Below are 8,876 nucleotides of genomic sequence, written 5' to 3'. Positions count from 1 at the left end.
AAGGTTATTAAAACAAATGATGAAATTAAAATAAATGGTTAAATATCAAAAATCAGATAACAAAATTTTCTTTTCAAGTTACGCCGAGAGCAGCAATTCATTCAAAAGAAGAGTAAACTGAATAAAAGTGTTGAGTAAGCTTTTCGCTTATTCCATAAAGTCCGCTTGATGAGGAGGATGAATCACAAGAACACAATGGAAAAGGTTCATTTTCAATATGGAGTAATGAAAGTAACAGAAAATGCATAATGTGTCTACACAGTGGGGATATCGATGGCAAACTGGTTAGTAGATGTAGATAATTCAAAGAATATTTAAGATCATTCTCTGCACAAAAAACTTGAAATGCCCTACTCTTTATGTAAAGGCAACTTGATACATGTTTACCCAAATTTACTACAATGCTTACCAATGTTGAACTGTAAAGGTGAAACTTTTTCTAAATCCTCGCTAATAAAAAGTAAAGAATGAACCATGCTAAAGACTGAATGATAATTTTATGATCTCAGTCACATAAAGAGGCCAATGAAAAACATGCACACCAGAAATGTAGAAACGTAGTACATAGGGATGAGTCAGGCATTTAATAAAAATATTGTTATTTTCTAGATTTTGGTAATATTTGTAGCATTTGGCATTTTTTAAAAATTTGCAATTCGTGCGGCTTTTATTTTAAATAAATACATACTTTTTCTGTACTTAATTTTGTATTTGCATTTTTAAAATTCTTTTTCATAGAGGACCCTCAAACGTGATGGCAAATGTTGCTCTAACATTCCCAGGTGAATTTTGAAATATATTCTTCACATATTATTTTATATAATGTAATGCCTTTATATGTATTTGTTTTGAGAATTATGGATCTGTATTTTAATATTTCAGGGAACTCTGGGTAAGAAGATTATATCAGCCCAAGAATATTACATGATTCCAATCACTGGAGATATTTATATAAAAGTGTACTACAAATATATGTCCATACAAACACACTTTTTGTAGATATATATATGTATATACATAGGTATGTATATACATATATATATACACACACATACATAATTTGTTATGTAAGATTGTTTTAAAATGTACATTTTATTATTTCTCAAGTGTGATGAGGCTGACAGCTTAGGAGACAACTGTCACTAAAAAGATAGTTGGTACCTCATAGTTCCCCGGGGGAGGGCGCGCTATGCCTTGAGGGCCACACGAGAGGCCAGGACGCAGAGGCAGCGGGAGGAAAACGTGGCGAGAGCCTTTGTTACGGTTTCTGTAGGAAGGAACAAGCAAGTGAGAGAAAGCAGGTTTAGGATTAGCTAATTTGAATAATTTCAGGGAGCTCTCAGGTATAGGGGCGTCTCGAATTGTCCAGTACCTGCCTGAGACACAGGGTACAGGGTCTAAGAGTCCTGTGAGATCCCAGTAGAGGAGGCGGTTGGAAATATGGGCTTCGGATTGGCTGGTCTGGATGTTGGAAGGCAAGCGCACACGGGAATAGTTTGCTGCCCCTGGGGATTAGCTAATCACGGGAGAGGCAGTCTCTCTAGATATCAAGGCCCAATGTCAAGGAGTCTTAAATACAGAAAACGAAACACATGAAGACTGCAAAGATGCCTGGGTTATACGCATCACAGAGTTATGTTCACAATTAGACTGCACTGGTTATACACAGCGTGGGCCCTATCATTAAGATGACTGAGGGTGTAATTTCACCCCAATATTATCTAATTTATAGCCTGTTCTACCCACAAATGAGGAAAACAAACAAACAGTCAGTTCTCTTGGCATTTTATCTGATTAATTTGACAAGAACTACCAGAGTCTGCTTTTTTGGCTCTTAGTGTGTTAAGCATAACTCCACAGAATTAAGCGAAATGTTTCTAAGACACTGGGGCTCTGCAGTCACATAGCAAAAGGAATTCTCCAGGAAGATAATAGTTGAAAGATTTTCAGTGATCACTTTTTACTGAATTTACGAATGACTTTGGTACTTGTGATAGTTAATTTTATGTGTCACCATGACTGGGCCCTTGGTGCCCAGATATTTGGTCAGATATTATCCTGGGTGTGCCTGTAAGGGTGTTTTTAGATGAGTTTAACGTGTAAATACATAGTCCAAGTAAAGCGAATTGCTCTCCACAATGTGGGTGGGCCTCACCTAATCAGTGGAAGGCCTGTCGAGAACAAAGGGTTGACTCTCCGCCAAGCAAGAGAGAATTCGTCCTGTCTGATGGTGTCTGAACTGAAAGCTGGACTACCTGGGTCTCTGTTTGCCAATTCACCCTGCAGCTCTGGGGACCTGCTAGCCCTTGTCATCACTTGAGTCAATTCCTTATAATAAATCTAAGTTATTGTACTAATTATCTTTTTTACATATAAAACATAAATATATAAATATATGTACTTATGTGTATGTAAATATTTAAATATACGTATATACAAATATATGTATAATATAAATATTTAAATATATGTATATAAATGAATATATATATATATAGACACACACATTCTGTCGGTTCTGTTTTCTTGGTGAATCCTGACTCATGTGCTAGGGCTCATGATTTATCTCTAATATATCTAATAATGTCATAATAAGCAGACTTTCTGGATTTTGCCATTTGTAAACTAAAATTTTTGTTTAGAGACCTTTCAAGTTTGGGATTTGATTGCAATTAATTTTATAACTGCTTAGTAAAACGTAGCTCTTATTTTCTGTTAAATATTTTTTAAGGAAACAGCATAAATATTAATAAGTAATATTACCATATTCACACATTTTTGAACAACAATTTGTTAATTCACACCTATAAATTCCCTCAAGGAAACACTAGACAGTGGCAATCATGTACTACTTTGGATTTTTCATGGATAAAAATATCTGTTAAACAGATCGGTAGTAGATATGCCTAGTAAGTATATCTTAGTGAGGGAATAAGTCTTACTAGAACGTCAGTCCTCATTTTCACTAGCGGAATAAAGAGAAGAGAATAATCATCACAGAAACAAAAGCCACAGTAGAAGGTACACGAGAGTTGACCCGGCCAGAAGCAGTCAGGGCATGCGGCGTGGGAATGAGAAGCAAGCAGCATAATACAGAGTGAAGGAACGTTCTAAGTGTTAGAGTGAAAATTGTAGCCTTGGAAGACAAAAACGGAGAGCTCATACACACGCGCCTGAAGGCGCAAAACAGTGGGAAAAAAGAGACAATGAAAAGATGTACAAATCTACACAGGTATTTTATCAACCTCTTAACAGAGATGCTGTACGTTTTCGGTTTGAGTTCCATCTAAATCACAAGGTTCTCCGCAGCAAATCAAGCCTGCGGCCACCACGATCTCTGCCTCAGGTCATACATATGAGACACGCCACACACATGTACTGGATTAGTAGAGTACAGCCTATCACTCGACCAATCATGTTTAGGTTTTATTTATTAAAGTCAGAAGTTGATAGTAAGCACACCCAATCATTTTCTAAATTAATATGTTAACAGGAAAAGCTCCATGGAGCATAACATGAATTTTACAATCTGAAACCTACTGAGATATGGAAGCATAACTTCATTTTATTGCAGACATTTTCAACTACACAGCATACTCACTTCCCAGTTTAATAATAAAAAGCAGTTAATGTCCCATCTGTCACGCAGGATTCTGCCTCAGCGTGTGATCTGGGGGAATTGTGAAAGAATTAGTTGCTGGATTGGTTGGAAGCAATATCTTTTTGACATCTAAACTCGTGAATATTCACTTGTGGATTTTTACACATATTCCATCCCTATCTGTGTATAATTCTCCTGTCCCAAAACTATTAAATGACCTCCGAAGTGACTTGGAAAAGAGTCATACGCCTTTTACAGTGAGAGTTGCTAGAGTTAGCAAATAAAATATGGGATATACAGTTAAATATAATTTCGAATAAACAATAAATAGTTTAATATAAGTATGCCCTATGCATTATTTTAGATGTATCTAGAATAAAAATGTTATTTATCTAAAATTCACATCTACGTGGGTAGCCTGTGTTTTATCTGACAACTCTACTTATAGTGGAATAAATCCTCTTTCTTATGCATGTCGTGATGGCGATTTACTGCTTTCCCGAATAAAAAATACAAATCCTATCGACTCTTTACACTTGTCAAGGACAGACACGGAGGAATACTGTACTAGTGAACGCAGGTAAAAGGAACGACGCGTGCGGCTGGCACCGGCCTCCGCGGAGGCCGTCAGAGGACATCCCACCGGATGGCCGGGAGGGGGCGTCCGAGAATACGAGGCGTGGGCCATGGAAGGTGCGATGGGCAAATTGGAATTAACAGCGGAGCAGTGATAGAGGTCCACGCAGCAGGTAGAAAGTGATACCCGGAGGCCAGTCTCCTCTCCCTCCCCCCGGGCTGTTTGTGATGCGTGTGATTCATCCAGAAAGCACAGCAGCGCTTCAGTCCGTGGGGGGAAAAACCCAGACCCCAGGACCAAGACTCCTAGATTGACGCCCGTGTCATTAACATCTCCGACCCTCCGTGTTTTGGTGTGTAATAAAAGCATAAAACTACCTGTGCTGTCGATTCTTGGGAGCGCCAAAGGGGACACAAACGGTAATCTGTGTGGCACACTACACAAACACGGTAGGCTGTGCTTATTCCATTGCTGATTCATATGAGTAAAGTATTACGGTATTATCAGGTCTAAATTCTGAGTATACAAGACAGTCAAGGTAAAGGGGATTTATAATGTGCCACTTTTTCATTAGTAAATATGGTGACATATTCGGATCTTAACTCGTGTATATGGTTCATGTTAGAATTATGAAGGAAAATTCTTCCTTTTATTCTTTGTCAATTTATTATGTAGGCAGAGTTCTTATATCATAGTCTTATTTTTTTTCAGGCAGAATAAAATTCCTCATCATTAGCTCATCTACCTCCCAATCCAAATATTTTACTTCTATCAAATTTATGTTCTTACATTTCAGAAAGTTAGTTTTCTTCTGCCATTATAAGAAAGAAGAGCTATTTCAAAAATTAGTTTTTCTTCTACTAAACCCAAGAAGTCTCAACAAATGAAAAAACAGATAATACCTTTATCGCCATTAATCTTTCTTGAACCTAAATATTCATAAACTCATGTTCATTCAAGAGAGTGACACATTCTCTGGTTAAATTTTGTTTAATTTTCTATTACAGTTGGCATACATTGTGTTAGTCTCAGGTGTAGAACATAGTGATTAGACAGTTCTATAACTTAGGAAGTGACCGTCCCAATAAATCTAGCACCTTCTGACACCACATAGTTACTACAATATTACTGACTATATTTCTTATACTGTACTTTACAGACCCATGACTATTTTGTAACTACCAATTTGTAGTTCTTAATCCTGTCCCCTTTTTCACCCACCTCCCTAACCCCCTCCCATCCGGCAACCATCAAAACATTCTCTGTATCTGAGTCTGTTTCTGTTTCGTTTGTTTATTTTGTTCTTTAGATTCCACGTGTAAGTGAGATCATACGGCATTTCTCTTTCTGTCTGACTTACTCCACTCGGCACGATATCCTCTTGGTTCATTCATGTTGTTGCAGATGGCAAGATTTTATTCTTTTTATGGCTGAGTTATATTCCAATATAATATTCTATTGTATTTATGTACCATTTCTTCTTTTTCCATTTATTCATTGATGGACACCCAGGTGCCTACATATTTCGGCTATTGTAAATAATGCTAAAGGACATAAGAATTTACATGTCCCTTTTAAGTGGTGTTTTAGGTTTCATCGGATAATACCCAGAATTGAGATTACTGAGTCCTTCTTAGTCTCTTGCTATAACTTTTGTTTTAAAGTCTATTTTGTCTGATACGAGTATTGCTACTCCAGCTTTTCTGTTTGTTATCGTTTTCATGAAACATCTTTTTCTTTCCTTTTACTTTCAGTTTGAGTGCGTCTTTCGATCTGAAGTGAGTCTCTTGTAGGCAGCATATGTCATGGTTTTGTTTTCTTATCCATTCAGCCACCTTATCTTTTGTTTGAACCACCTAATCCATTTATATTCAAAGTAATTGTTGCTAGATATGTAGTTATTGTCATTTTATTATCCATACTTTTTTTTTTCTCATTAAACTTTGTTTTAATGGGGTCTGAAAATGCTGTGATAGATTTTTGGCCAAGTTGTTTCCATTGAAATGTACTGATTTTAAAGACTAATAGCTTAAAAACTGCCACACATGCAAAAAACAAAAAACAAAAGGTCCACAAAACGTTTTTCTTTCTCTCTGGAGGTTTTTACAATGCATCATGATCACTAACCAGTCTTTTACTATTACCGTAAATGGCCAATTGAGACAAACGGTCCTGAGACCGTTCTCCAACCATTGATTAAGACTGGGGTGGCAGATACCGGGGATAATATTCATTAGCCTTCTGAGCTTTCTGGGCGGACTTGGTGACCTTGCCAACTCCAGCTTCTTGACCACTGCTTTGATGACCCCCACAGCGACTATTTATCTCATGTCACGAACAGCAAAACAGCCCAGAGTAGGACAGTCAGAGAAGCTCTCAACACACGGGGGCTTGCCAGGAACCATATCAACTATGGCAGCATCACCAGATTTCAGAACTTAGGGCCATCTTCTAGCTTTACCCCAGAATGACGATTGATCTTCTTCAGCTCAGCAAATCTGCAAGCCATGTGAGCCATGTGACAATTCAGCACAGGTGCGTATCTGGCACTGATTTGGCTGGGTGGTTCAGGATAACCACATGAGCCATGAAGCCAGCAGTTTCCACTGATGGGTCATTTTTGCTGTCACCGGCCACACTGCCGTGACAAACATCTTTGACAGACACATTCCTGACGTGGAAGCCCACATTGTCCCCAGGAAGAGCTTCACTCAAAGCTTCATGGTGCATTCCGACAGACTTTACTTCAGTTGTTACACTGACCGGAGCTAACGTGGCGACCACGCCTGGTTTGAGAACACCAGTGTCCACTCGGCCCTCAGGCACAGCACCAACACTGCCAGTTTTGTGGGCATCGGAGCGGTAGACGCAAAGGCTTGTTAGCCGGACGAGTCGGTGGCAGGATACAATCCAGAGCTTTAAGCAGTGTGATTCCACTTACAGTGCCATCTTTACGGGTGACTTTCCATCCCTTGAACCAAGGCATATTAGCACTTGGTTCTGGTTGTCGCCATTCCAACCAGAAAGTGGCCCAAATGCTACTGTGTCAGGGTTGTGGCCAGTTTTCTTAATGTAGGTGCCGACTTCCTTAACGATTTCCTTGTATCTTGGCTATAAGCGGCTGGGTGGAATCCATCCTGTTTACACCAACAATTAGTTGTTTCACACCCAGTGTTTAAGCCAGAAGGGCATGCTCAGGGGTCTGCCCGTTCTTGGAGACGCCTGCTTCACATTCTCCAATGGCAGCAGCAGCAGCAATCAAGACAGCGCAGTCAGCCTGAGATGCACCTGTACTCATGTTTTGGATAAAGCCTCTGTGTCTTGGGGCATCAGGGATGGTCACATGATACTTGTTGGCTTCGAATTCCCGCAGGGAGATATCGATGGTGATATTGCACTCACGGTCAGCTTTCCATTTATCCAAGACCCAGGCGCACTTGAAGGAGCCTCTTCCCATCTCAGCAGCCACCTCTCAAAATTTTCGATGGTTCTTTTGTCAACCCCACCACATTTGTCAACCAGATGACCAGTTGCGGTAGACTTGCCAGAATCTAATCTACACGTCCAATGATAAGGATGTTGATACGAGTCTTTTCCTTTCTCATTTGGCTCAGATATAGTGCTGGTTTTCACGACACCTGTGTTCCTGCGGCAAACCCACTGCAAAAAAGTTATTATTCATACTTTTGATCTTTTTCTCTTTTTTATTCTTCTTAAATAATTTCCTCCAACATTTTCTGTAATACTGGCTTGGGGGTAATGAACTCCTTTAGCTTTTTCTTGTCTGGGAAGCTCTTTATCTGCCTTCGATTCTAAATAATAGCTCTGCTGGACAGAATAATCTTGGTTGTAGGTCCTTGCTTTTCATCACTTTGAATATTTCCTGCCAATCTCTTCTGGCCTGCGAAGTTTCTGTTGAGAAATCAGCTGAGAGTCTTATTATGAGATCTCCTTCGTAGGTAACTAGTTGTTTTTCTCTTGATGTTTTTAAGATTTTCTCATTGTCTTTAACCTTTGTCATTTTAATTATGATGTGTCTTGGCGTGGCCTCTTTAGGTTTGTCGTCTATGGGACTCTCATCACTTCCTGGGTTTCCATGTCTATTTCCTTTACCAGGTTAGGGAAGCTTTACATCATTATTTCTTCAAATAGGTTTTCAATGTCCAGCTCTCTCTCTTCTCTTTCTGATACCACTATAATGTGAGTGTCGGTATGTTTAATGTTGTCCCAGAGGCCCCTTAAACTATCCTCATCTTTTCAAATTCTTTGGATTATTTTTCTTGTCGCCGTTCTGATTGGGTGTTTTCAGTAATGTCTAATATATTACCGATTCCTCCTAAGATGTTCTTCATTTCAGTTATTGTATTTTTCATTTGTGACTGGTTCTTTCCTATGTTTTCTATCTCCATTTTTACGTTTTCTGTCTCTTAGTTAAAGTTCTCACCGGGTTCATCTACTCTTCCCCCGAGTTCACTGAGCATCCTTATAACCAGTGTTCTGAAGTCTGTGTCTGGTAGATTGTTTGTCTCCATTTTGTTTAGTTCTTTTTCTGAAGCTTTGTTCACTTCTTTCATTTGGGTCATGTTTCTTTGTCTTCCCATTTTGGCTACATCCCTGTATTTGTCACTATGTATTAGGTCAGGCTGCTCTGTCTCCCGGTCTTAGTAGAGTGGCTTTATGTAGTAGGAGTCCTGTGAG

General features: G+C 39.1%; 1 pseudogene; it reads right to left on the bottom strand.

The window, feature by feature from the left end:
• Positions 1–6,466: 6,466 nt before the first annotated feature.
• Positions 6,467–7,831, bottom strand: LOC111730946 (annotated as a pseudogene).
• Positions 7,832–8,876: the final 1,045 nt, after the last annotated feature.

This window comes from Pteropus vampyrus, unplaced genomic scaffold, assembly GCF_000151845.1.
Source record: "Pteropus vampyrus isolate Shadow unplaced genomic scaffold, Pvam_2.0 Scaffold342, whole genome shotgun sequence".
Classification (NCBI taxonomy): domain Eukaryota; kingdom Metazoa; phylum Chordata; class Mammalia; order Chiroptera; family Pteropodidae; genus Pteropus; species Pteropus vampyrus.
The sequence above is the reverse complement of the archived record's forward strand: the minus strand, read 5'-3'. Positions and strand labels throughout refer to the sequence as shown.